At 37.0% G+C, this 11,474-nt stretch overlaps 1 long non-coding RNA gene across 1 annotated transcript; it reads left to right on the top strand.

Moving 5' to 3' along the window:
* The first annotated feature begins 2,090 nt into the window (after positions 1-2,090).
* Positions 2,091-3,722, top strand: LOC149090971 (uncharacterized). The gene is made up of 2 exons (XR_016197043.1): positions 2,091-2,429; positions 3,528-3,722. It is a non-coding gene; the product is annotated as an uncharacterized LOC149090971 (long non-coding RNA).
* The last annotated feature ends 7,752 nt before the right edge of the window (positions 3,723-11,474 follow it).

Below are 11,474 nucleotides of genomic sequence, written 5' to 3'. Positions count from 1 at the left end.
AAGAAAACGTATGAATATGATACATAATTTATTGATGTAGTTATAAACAAATAAACAAACAAACAACAAGAAATTACACAAATTGGAAAACGATAAATGTATCTTTTATTGCTGCACTCAGAGAAAAACGAGACGGACGGACGAATGGCATGGGATGGAGCGAGAGGGAGAGGGAGAGAACGTCTTATTCAACGTACAGGACATCAATTTTGCTGCTGCACTTGGCTCCGTCCCCCTCTCCCCACTTCCTGCCCATCTAAGGTTATAGCTGCCGGGGCCAAACACATTGGCATCCATTTATAACCCATTCTGTTGGCGCATTGCATGCAATTACACATTTCGCCCGGAAGCTGGAGAGATGAGATGAAGCTCGGTAGCGAGACGGAATTTATGGCCACATAAAAATCAAAAGCAGCCAAGTTGAAGACATTGCAGTTGCCTTTAAATTCAAAATGACCAAGGGACGGCGTATACACAGACATAGACTGGACAACCACACACACGCACACACACACACACACACACACACAGCCACACTCATATAGACTTATAGCGGATTTGTCTTGGACCACCTTTTGGCATACGCAAGGATATGTGCTTGAAAATAGCTTTGATATATCTCACGTCTGTTTGGCTACGGCTAAACTTGAAATTGAATTTGATGTCTCGTTGCCAAATATAAATGTTCGCTTTCGTCAAATACAAGGGCAGTTCGAGCAGTTGCTCAGAGGTAAATATAGAAGGAATATCTCATTGATTTATAATAATCTATATACAAATTATTTATAGACCTAAAGCTGTTTATTTCATTACATCTCACACACACATGATTGGAAATTTATTCTTCTACACTCATTTACACATTTTTAAAATCATATTTTATACCATTAAATGGATTACTATTAAATCGTCAAATTTCATATAAATGCAGTAAGTACGTATGCTAAGTTTTACCGATTTAATTTGATATAGGGTCAAGAGATTTCAAATGTTTTTGATAAAGCTCAAAGCAAACGATTCGAAGAAGCCTGAGTATATTTGAATTTAATATATTTTTATTGTCTTCTATTATATATAAAAAAAATTTATTATATATATTAATGCTTTCATTTAGTTCTCTAGGGTTCTTTTCTCTAGTAGTTCTCTAGTAACTTTTTGTTAGAAAAAGGGTTCTTCTAAATTTATTAGTCATTATTGGAATGTGTCTTATTTTAATCCAAATTATTATTCTCAAAATTATTTCTCTATATTAAGCAAAACATTTTTGTCAAGGAATTACCAGTCCCATGCTGGTTTACAATAGAAATACTTTAATTCAAAGCCTTAAGCTCCAATTGAGCTTACCATTTGTGTTGTTTCCCAATCTTTCATAACTCGCAAAGCTTCCCTCGCTTGCTGCATAAATTGCCATGAATAAATTTGTTGCTATTGTATGTGTTTTCTTTGAGGCGTTGCTCAGAGATTAATTTGCGGTGGATATTTTTTCCTGTGTAGTTGTGTGCGTCTCTGTGTGTGTGTGAGTGCGAGTGTATTTCGACCTGCTGGCCAGAAACAGGATAAGATCTATGGTATCCGAAAACTCTGAACGGGCATCGAACAAAAGTTAAATAAACGTGTCTGCTTTGTCACTTGAACGGGAAGGCGCAATGTCAATAGAAGCAGCTCCCAGCGGGCTGGGGGAGGAGGCGGGAAAGCCAAGTGGGTTTTCGCCAAGACAAACGCAAAGAAAACGGCGCGTGGCTAACTTGGCCAACAAAATGTCAGGCACTTGAAATCCAAGTTGAAGGAGAAGTTGAAGCATTCGCTTTTGGGCTCTATTCTAAGATTTAATTCCAATCAAGGTCAAGATATTAAGTACTTCGCTCTTTACTCAATAATGCATAAAATATCAGTTAGGGCATTTTCCTGCTTTTGTCTCCGTGTGATTTTTCCACTCGAATTACCTGTAGCTAAGCGAGTTTTTCCATGAAAATTCGTAAGAATTTCATCGGCAGTTAATTCCATTTACATGAAATTTTATGAACTTGTTAATACTTTGAAAGCTTTGCTTTTTTGTTGTTCTGATTGTTTCTTTTTTTTTATTCGAACTGCAAGTCTTTTGTCGCCCGGTCGGGGCCAGTGGGTCATTCGTTTTGATTTGACTAAAAGTTTAGTAACAAATAGGACAGCTTGAAACGTATGCTAACAAGACCCGGATTTGCTTATAAATGTCTAACAAATGACGAACAAAAAAAATCGAAGAAACTTGAAATGCAAAAGCATCAACAATAATAACAACAACAGCATTGACAACAAAAGGACCAAGTTTTGCATGCTTGACTGGCAGTTGGGAGACCAAAAAATAGAAACAGGATTGCGCTGAGTTGCTCGGTCAGTGGATACCCTGTAAGCTGCTTTGAGCTACTTATGGTATTTGCCAAATTGATTTGGTAATTGATATTTATTGATTGCTGGTTGAAAATTTGATGCATTCGAAGTGTGAATACCCTGTAATTAGGTCTGAGAAGGCGTTTTCAAATGGGAGTTTGGAAATAGTTTAAGGACAATCGTTACAGACATCGAATGCTTAAAAATACTTGAATCGGGCAAGTTTGCTCTATTTGACGTATGAATACCCTGTAATCAGTTGTGGAAAGCTACTTACACTCGCATTTAATCGAGAGCTCAAAGACAAACTAATTAGCTGTCTATAGATATTTATTGAGTTCGGCTAAAAGCTATGTAGCCATGTTCTATATGACTCATGAATACCCTGTAAACAGTTTTGGTATACGCATTAAACATAGAATAAAGTATGTTTCTGAAGCAAAGGAAAAGAAAGATAGAATATATATAAACCGTGCCTTTCGTATAAAACTAAATTTCAATGCAGCTGCAGCTATCATAAATGCTCTAATCTATACCTTATAGAACTACAGGGTGTGCACGCATTATAAAAGTTTCGAACGCTAGGGAAAACCCTAAGAAATTGTATAGCGTGTGCGTGTGTGTAAGTGTCCAGCATCTGCGGGTTGATCAATATTTGCCACATTCATGCATTGTATTGTGTGTGCGTCGCCCGCACACCGAACAAACATACAATCAAACTTTTAAAAGGTCCTTTTAAATGCGTCCAAGCGCAAACGATTATTCAATTTAACAGTCTGAGCTGCAGAGCACCCGCCCTCCCCCCCTCCCTCTTCCAATGGGCTAGGATCATTGCTGTTAGTCCGTTAGACCGCCTGCCCACCAATCAGACCCGGCAAGCCCTTCAACGCTGTGCACTTTAAAGCGACGTCCTTGTCGTTTCAGCGACATTGTCCTTGTCGCTGCTCAAAATGCCAGCGAGTGGCACTGATGACATTAAGTAGCTGTCGGGTTGGTCAGGATTAGATAGCAAAAGTGCCTTATGTTAGTTTAAAGTAGATAAACAAAGCGGATTCAGCCTCCGTCTCCGCTTACAGCTCGACATCGTAGTCTTTGTCTCTCTCTCTCTCTCTCTCTCTCTCTCTCTCGGAGCGTTTTTGTGTTTGTGCGTCTATTTGTAGCATTTGTCAACCGCACATCCTTTTAGCAAGGGACATGCTTCTGCTGGAATGAGGATTTAATCATTCAACGCGAATCTATACGCTTCACCTTACACAAAGTTCGCAACACTTTTTCAGACTTAATGCACAAGTTTATCAAAGTTGTGAAAGTTCTGCGTGGACTTGGACTCATTAAAAGCACATTGAAATTTCAAATTAATTACGGATTGCCTTTGATTGCTGCACACGAAAGACGTAAGATGAAGAAAAAAAAAAGTGAATAAGTAAATAAAAAAGAAACTCAAAGAATTTATAACACTTTCCACTTTTTGCTACTTGGGCATTCCGGCCTTTGACCTTTTACCCCCTTTGCGGAGTTTCACAAACTTTTTTATCGCACTCAAAGTTGACATTGCTCTAATTGGTCTTGTCCAGTCGCGAGTTATATAAATTGAATAATTTTGAATAACTTAAAGTCAACTAAACTTGATGTGGGATCTTAGAGCTTAATGCTTATATTTTGCTTAGATTGATTTGAGCTGAAGGTGAATGAATGTGAATAGATATTGGCTTTACTAGGTAATGTAAATCTGCTTGGAAACAAATATCTATAAATGGCAATAGAATGACTGAATTAGTCTTAAGACTTTGACCTAGACTAAGACACTCAAAAGTACTGCAGTTGGCAGTATACGACTAAGACATACCCACAATATATATGCGAAAATGAAGGAGTCGTATGAAAATATGCAAAAGTTCTCGCTACTTGAATGTATTCAATTATATTAATGTCTTAAGTCTTCAAAATAATTCAGTTTTTAGAAATCACATATAGCCAAAAGGTAGTCGAAGATTGAAGGGTATGTAAAAGCTTCAATGAATATGATTTTAGACAGGCATGATAATTAGATCATCTAATCTAAATCGTTTGACAACTACTTATGAATGACTACGATTGCTTTAATAATGCTTATGATGATGATCTGAAGAGATCATAAAAATCGGCCCATTCTTGGTACCTTCTCTTTAATTACAGGGTAAGCAACTGACTTTCATAATGGTAATGATGATAATGATAAAAATACTCTGAAGAATTATTCTACTCAATTTATGGGTATCTAATAATCAACTTTTATTACCCTAATTAGGATTATAGAGTGATGTTCATAACGATCTATAAAATATTCATACTTGCTTTAAATTACAGGGTATTCGAGAGTCGAATTCATAGCTATTCGTTTAATTTTAGCATACAAATTGGTTAAAATGCTTTTAGGCACTGCTTTAATTAAAGAGAGTGTGCTCGTGTCTGTGTGTGTACCTGTCTGTGTATATATATATGTGTGTGTGTGTGTGTGGTCTTTTGTAGCTGGCACACAAAATTAGCTAAAATAATTTTTGGAGTTTCTTTTTGTAACGTCCACTGAATTATTTTGTGCACACGCCAAACAATAGAAGCAAAAAGCCGAAATGAAATTTAATGTTGAAAACATTGCGTATACGTAACAAAATAACAATTATACATATATACTCATACATATACATATATGAAAGTGTACATTAAGCTGGGTGTACGTGGGGCAGCATTATTTTAGGATGCCCATTAAAAAAAGTGTTGGGTAAAAGTGCAATCACATGAATTTGCTGGCACCACAACCACAAGGCACTGCTAGCTAGGCTACCTGGCAACCACTTGTGGGCTAACTCTGGGCCATTCGGAGTCAGCTGGGCTCACTCCGAAACGCGGGCCACCGTGAAGAGAGCGAGAGGCAAGCGAAGCGAAGCAAAGAGCGCAAGCATTGGATGCGCTCTTAAGCGCTCGCAAGTGTTTTCATAGCTAAAAATTAGGCTGAAAGTTGTTGCCACTTTTGGTTTGTTTTTAATGCCTGTCCTCCACGACATGTGGCAGGGGCAAGGTTGCCAAGCAAAGTAAACTGAAGTAAAGCAAAACAAAACAAACAACTTTTGAGTTTGCTGCAAAGGGAACTTTACAGGCCGGGCACCCACTTTAAATGTAAGGAGTAGGCAAAAGTTTTTTGGCGCTCGTCTTTGTTGTTGTGCCCGTTGTTGTTGTTGTTGTTGTTGCAGCTGCTTAACACGCTCAGCCGAGTAAATATTAAATAAGAAAAACCAACTTAATTAAAATGTATATGCCATGTTCTATATTCCTCTGGCGCTGTTGTTGTTGTTGTTGTTGTTGTTGTTGTTGTTGTTGCTCCTTCTATTGTCCCAGAGAGCTAAACAGCGGCAATGTTCGTTTGCTGCGTCTGTCTATCCGTCTGCCTGTCTGATATTTTTCCCAAGCGTCTTCTAATAAACTGGAAACTTAAATAAACCCCATTGGCTGGAATTGTGCGCAATGAAATGCCATATAAATTCCATTTGGCCAAAGACTAAGGCGTCCAAAAGGTATTCGAGCAATGCAATACGAAATATGAGCCAAACTGTGCCACATTCGTATGTATGCTTTAGCAATATTTCTTACGTATTTTCCCTCTGCTTTATTTTATTTGTTTGATTCTTGTTTTTGCTTGCAAATCCCTTGAGGAAATGGCGTCATCATAAATATTTTCAAGGCGTGTGTGCAATAATTGTAGCCGCATCCAATAAAAGCGAATCGAGTCGAGCTCGGTGCCCAATAAAATTTACACAAAATTCAATTTTCCGCAAGTAAGAGCCATATAAATGTCCAGCGAACAATTGATTCGATTTATGCCAACAGAAAAATAGCGCAAAAAATAATAAAAAAAATAATAAATAAAATAATAATAATAAAAGTGTCAAAGTACTCAAAAGTGACAACGGAAATAAAGCTCAATGCAGTCAGTTGAAGTGGCTGCCATTGACACAATTGAATGGCTCTTGGCTTTAATTTGCAGCCAGTAAGCAAAACGCCCCAGAAGGACCCCAAAGACCAAAAAGTAAAACCGAAAATTCAATATTTACACTTGAGGAGCAAACCACAAAAAAGAGGCCACGCGATGCCAACTCCAAAAAGCCAAGCCGAGCCATGCCACATGGTCCTAAACAAATAAAATGGTCACACACACAGAATGTGAAAGGCACAAGCCAACAAGTAACTGTGGATACCCTGTAAAAAAAAAAGAATAAATAAATAAGTTTAGCCAGTGCTTTGGCATAGAGTTGGGACGATTTTGGTTGCTAAAGAAACTTTGAAAACTTTAAATGAAAATATTAGTGTAAAGCGCTGTTGGTCTGAGAATGAAGGTATACGATCCAAAACAGTGTATATATATTTAGATATTAGCATCTATTGCTTCATTTTATTTATTTTAAATAATTTTTAACATTTATTTTTATATATTTTTACTTTATTTCTATGCATATAATTTTTTTTTAATATTTGTAATAATAATAATCATTATTAACTATTATTATATAAATTTTTATTTAATATTTCTAACAATAATTCTTATATTTATATACATTTATTCATATACATTTTTAAATATAACTATGATTTTACTTATTTTAAAAATTACATACATATTTTAAAAATTTTTACATATTACGTAAATATTTTAATATAAATCTAAAAACAATTAAATATAAAAAAACATATTAATATTACAAAAATATTTTAATAATAATATTTTAAATAATATAATATAAAATAATAATACATTAAATTAAAAAAAAAATAATAATAATAATAAACATAAAAAATGTATTTTAATTCAATATATAATAAATAACAAACCAATTATAATATATTTTTAATGTAATATTATACCTATATATATATTTTTAAATGTAAAAGCCTTATCCACATATATACACGGTATTTTGTAGTTTAGCTAAAGCAAATATGAAGCCCTTTTTTAAGTGAGTTCTTAAAGTAATCGCCCTCAGTCACACAATCCGCACCCGGAAATGGGAAATTGCCTTTTAATTGCATGAAGTTTTCCAAGTATCTGTGTGTGTGTGTTTGTGTGTAGCTCTCTCACACACACACAGGCATATACAGTAACTAATGTTATGTGTGCAGTCGTACAATATTTACAGTTTACAGTGACGCTCACAACATGCGCCCACACACACACTCACACACGCACACATTCACACATGCAGGAAGGGAGCGCACTTGGCACTTTCATGTCCTTGATTGCTGGATGCTTCTGCATTTGGCTACGTGCGTCTGCCCACATTGCCTAATCCCCGAGTGACCTTCAACTGGTAGTTGAATATGTATATATCTCTCTCTCTCCCTCTCTTTCTCTCTCTCTCCATATATATATTTCCATATGAGTATATATGTATGTTGTTCCGTCCAACGGTTCAATGCGGTCGCCGTCTATGCGTCTGTCCTATGCGAGTGGGTTTCTGTGTATTTGACAGCCAGCTGCCAGTTGAGCTGTCTCCCCTGCCCCCCCTCACCGCTCTCTACCTGATGGCCTGCCCCAGTGTCTGTCTGTCTGTCTGTCTGTCTGTCTGTCTGCCTGCCTGTCTGTTTGACTGTTTGCATTTGACATTTTCAATTTGCATGACATTGCTCTCTGGACGTGAATCGTCGTTCCATACACTCGACATCATTATGCTCCCAGTGCGTCCAGTTTAGATGGTCACGTAGCATCAATGTTCTATATATGCCTATGACTTTTATCCTTTTTGCCTGCACATTTCGACTGCACTTCACGTCGCATTATTAATCGCTGTCCGGCCCTCTAATTACTGCTACAATTCTCTCTCACTCTATCTCGATTTAGGTTGTTGATGGCGTTTTACCTAATTAAGCTAATCAAACAAAATGTCTTTCCAAATATCCGACAGCAGAAGTTGGGCACTTTGAAGCACGCAAACTAAATTCGAGTTTTACGGCTGACTGGGTTTCTTTAAACTTTCTGAGGGATAAGCTAATTAAGGCGTTTTGGCGATGGGCGTGCTTAAAATTTAGTCAGAGCGATAGGACACGAGCAGGCAATGCGATAGCTATATCTATATCTCTATATCTCTATATATCTATATATCTATATATCTATATATCTATATATCTATATATCTATATATCTATATATCTATATATCTATATATCTATATATCTATATATCTATATATCTATATCTATATCTATCTATATTCCATACAATTTATGCTCCGCTCTGAAGGAGCCTTTCAACAGCTTTTCCTAATCTTTTGCTTACGAATACTTTATATTTTTTTTATTATTTTATTTTATTATATTTATTTTTTTTTTCAATCTCTCTTTGTTGTTATCTTTCGAGCGCGCTTCTAATTCAATTCGCTGCTCGGCTTTGAATTTTTGGCCTAAACTTTTGAGCCGCTTTGCTGATTGATAGTTTAAGCTCTTAATGGCCAAAGCGTGTTTTTTTATTTTTTCCTCCTGTTTTCTGTCCTCTCTGGGCATCGATAACGTTATAAAAATATCTTTTATTTATACAATGGCTGGGCAAAAGTTTTTATGGCCATGGCCAAAGTATGCCGCATTAATTTTTGTTTTTGCGGCTCGGCAAACGGCGGCGGAAATTGCAGGAAGTGAAGCGGCTACACCTGACAATTATAGCCGTAAGTGTAACCATATCGAAATACGGGGGCGGCAGGAACGGCCTACCTACATGGAGGTGGAACAGCTTTTCTTTTTTTTTTTTTTGGTTCAATTATTTATTGCTGTCGTTCGGCTTTTAAGAGTGCTAAAAATGGGCATGAAAACTGATGCGGCCAAGGTCATAAATAATTTTGTTTTTTTCCTTACATTACTTTTTTGTCGACTCACCAAGCGAGTGTGAAGAGCCAACGAAACTTTTCATTAAACTAAAAAACTTGTATAAAGTTTTTCGTTCAGCAAGCTAATGGGGTATATATTTGAGCTGGTGCAATGATGGGTTTGAAATGGGGCTGTTTATCATTATATGATATCTTATACAACTGTTAATACTGCATGAGCTTCACTGATCCACGTATTTTTTGCTCAATTTCTTATCTGAAAGAATCAGTTTTCTTACCAGCTTTGCAATGGTTTCTCTCGAATCCCAAGACACAATCATTTCTTATTTAGAGAACAGTCGTTCCACTTATAATTCCAGTGAATGTGATCGTTAATTTCAGACACAGATTACTTTTTGTCTTTTGTAAGTTAATAGTATAAAATAAATGAAATATATATTCAATTCAGTTTTTTTTTAGCACATTAAAGAGTATTTTGCAGTCGGTAACTCCCGAACATTTGGTTGCTTAAATATATTTAAAAAGTTGTCTGTGTTGAAATTTTAAGCGGATAAAGTATTAACAGTTGTGCAAAAATTATATAGAATTCATAGGGCAATTATAATGCAAGATCTGCTCAGCAAATGATATAGAAATTGTATAGTCTCTATAGGAAATAAGTAAATATTAAGCTAAGTCAAGTTGCCATCAGATGTTTGCTTCAGTTGTGTGCCTTAATGATGTTTGACGGAATAAAGCAACAATATATACATATATACATACATCTGTGTATATAAATAAATTGAAGTGTCTGTTATATTATGTCTTTTATGTCTTACATACACCTGTTGCCAGGCAGCGGCAAATTGTCAACTTGAATTTGAAATTTCTCGCGAAAATCCTGCTTCAATTTCACGTGATTTATGCAACATTAAATTACTTAGCATATGTTATCATATCTTAACTGGTTGACAAGAAGATGTCCTATATACATATATATATACACACACAATGAAATCTTTGCGTTGTAGATGTCGAATATTTGACAAATGTGTTTTCGCTGTGCTTTAAGCTTTGACAGCGGCTGCTTTTATGGCGCCTACCTCAGCGCTCTCGCTCTCCCTCACACACACTCTCACTCTCTCTCTCTCTCTCTCTCTCTCTCTCTCTCTCCTTTTGTATGCGGTCATACATTTTTATTGGTTTTTATTTGTCGCTGCAGCAACTGCGCCATAAGTCATTGCACCATTATAAATTCCTTTTGCCATGCCCTCATCGATTGCCATTGTGCCAATGCCCCGCCTCCACCCCGAAAAACCTCAAGCCAAACAATGGGTCCAAAGGGTTCGTTCTGTGTGTGTGTCGCGTGCGTTTTATGTATATTTACCATATTTTCCATTGCAGTCCAAGTGGATTTATGGAAAATTTTCGAAATGCCTTCGCCACGATTATCGCCAAGTTTTTGGGCGTGGCTCGAGCACTTGTGCCGCGTTTTCGCAATTGCACTTTTGGCTCTGTTGGCACCGGCGTCGCCTTTCATATTGATTGTGTCTGCACTATTTTCTCCGTTTCCTGCACTTGTTGCAATTGTTTTGAGGCTGTCTTAAAGGCGACAGCAAACGGCACGGCGGAACAGCGAGTGGGACAGGCGCCAGCAATTAAGGTAACAGTTTTCTTATTTATCATGCAAATAGCAAACAATTTCCGTTCGTTGTCCTGTCAGCCAGCTAATTGAGATGGCGAAAAAGCAAAGCGGAAATGCTTGAACTACTTCGTCTGCTTCTTGTTTAAGAAACCCAAAAAATGTATATATATATACATATATATTTATATATGTATAGCTATATCTATATCTATGAAAGACAACATTTACCAGCCGCAGCGTAGTAAAGAAGCCATCAAAAATGTAAATATGTAATAGCCCAAGACTTGGGCAAGAGGCACCATGGCCCAGGCCCCAAGCCCAAGTTAACTTTAGCAGACAGCTCGACGTTGTCGTTGTCGTTGTTGTCGTTGTTGTCGTCGTGCCTTGCCTAGAAAGCAGCAACTGTATGCTATGCGGGGGGCACTGACGTTGAAGTAGAGCGTCAATGAATTAAATATAACCTAGTCCGGGACCCCAAGACCAACACGCAGCCCACAACCCACACTCCACAGAAACCTTCGGCCCGAAAACCCATTCTAAAATGTACACGCTTTCCACTTGATTGCTGGCTTTTCCTTGCTTTTCGCTTCTCTTCTTCTTCTCTCCTTTTTTTTTTGCCGCCGACGTTTGTGTCCTTGCCG

This window comes from Drosophila navojoa, chromosome 5 (assembly GCF_054131105.1).
Source record: "Drosophila navojoa isolate 15081-1374.11 chromosome 5, UAZ_NAV_1.0, whole genome shotgun sequence".
Classification (NCBI taxonomy): domain Eukaryota; kingdom Metazoa; phylum Arthropoda; class Insecta; order Diptera; family Drosophilidae; genus Drosophila; species Drosophila navojoa.
The sequence above is the reverse complement of the archived record's forward strand: the minus strand, read 5'-3'. Positions and strand labels throughout refer to the sequence as shown.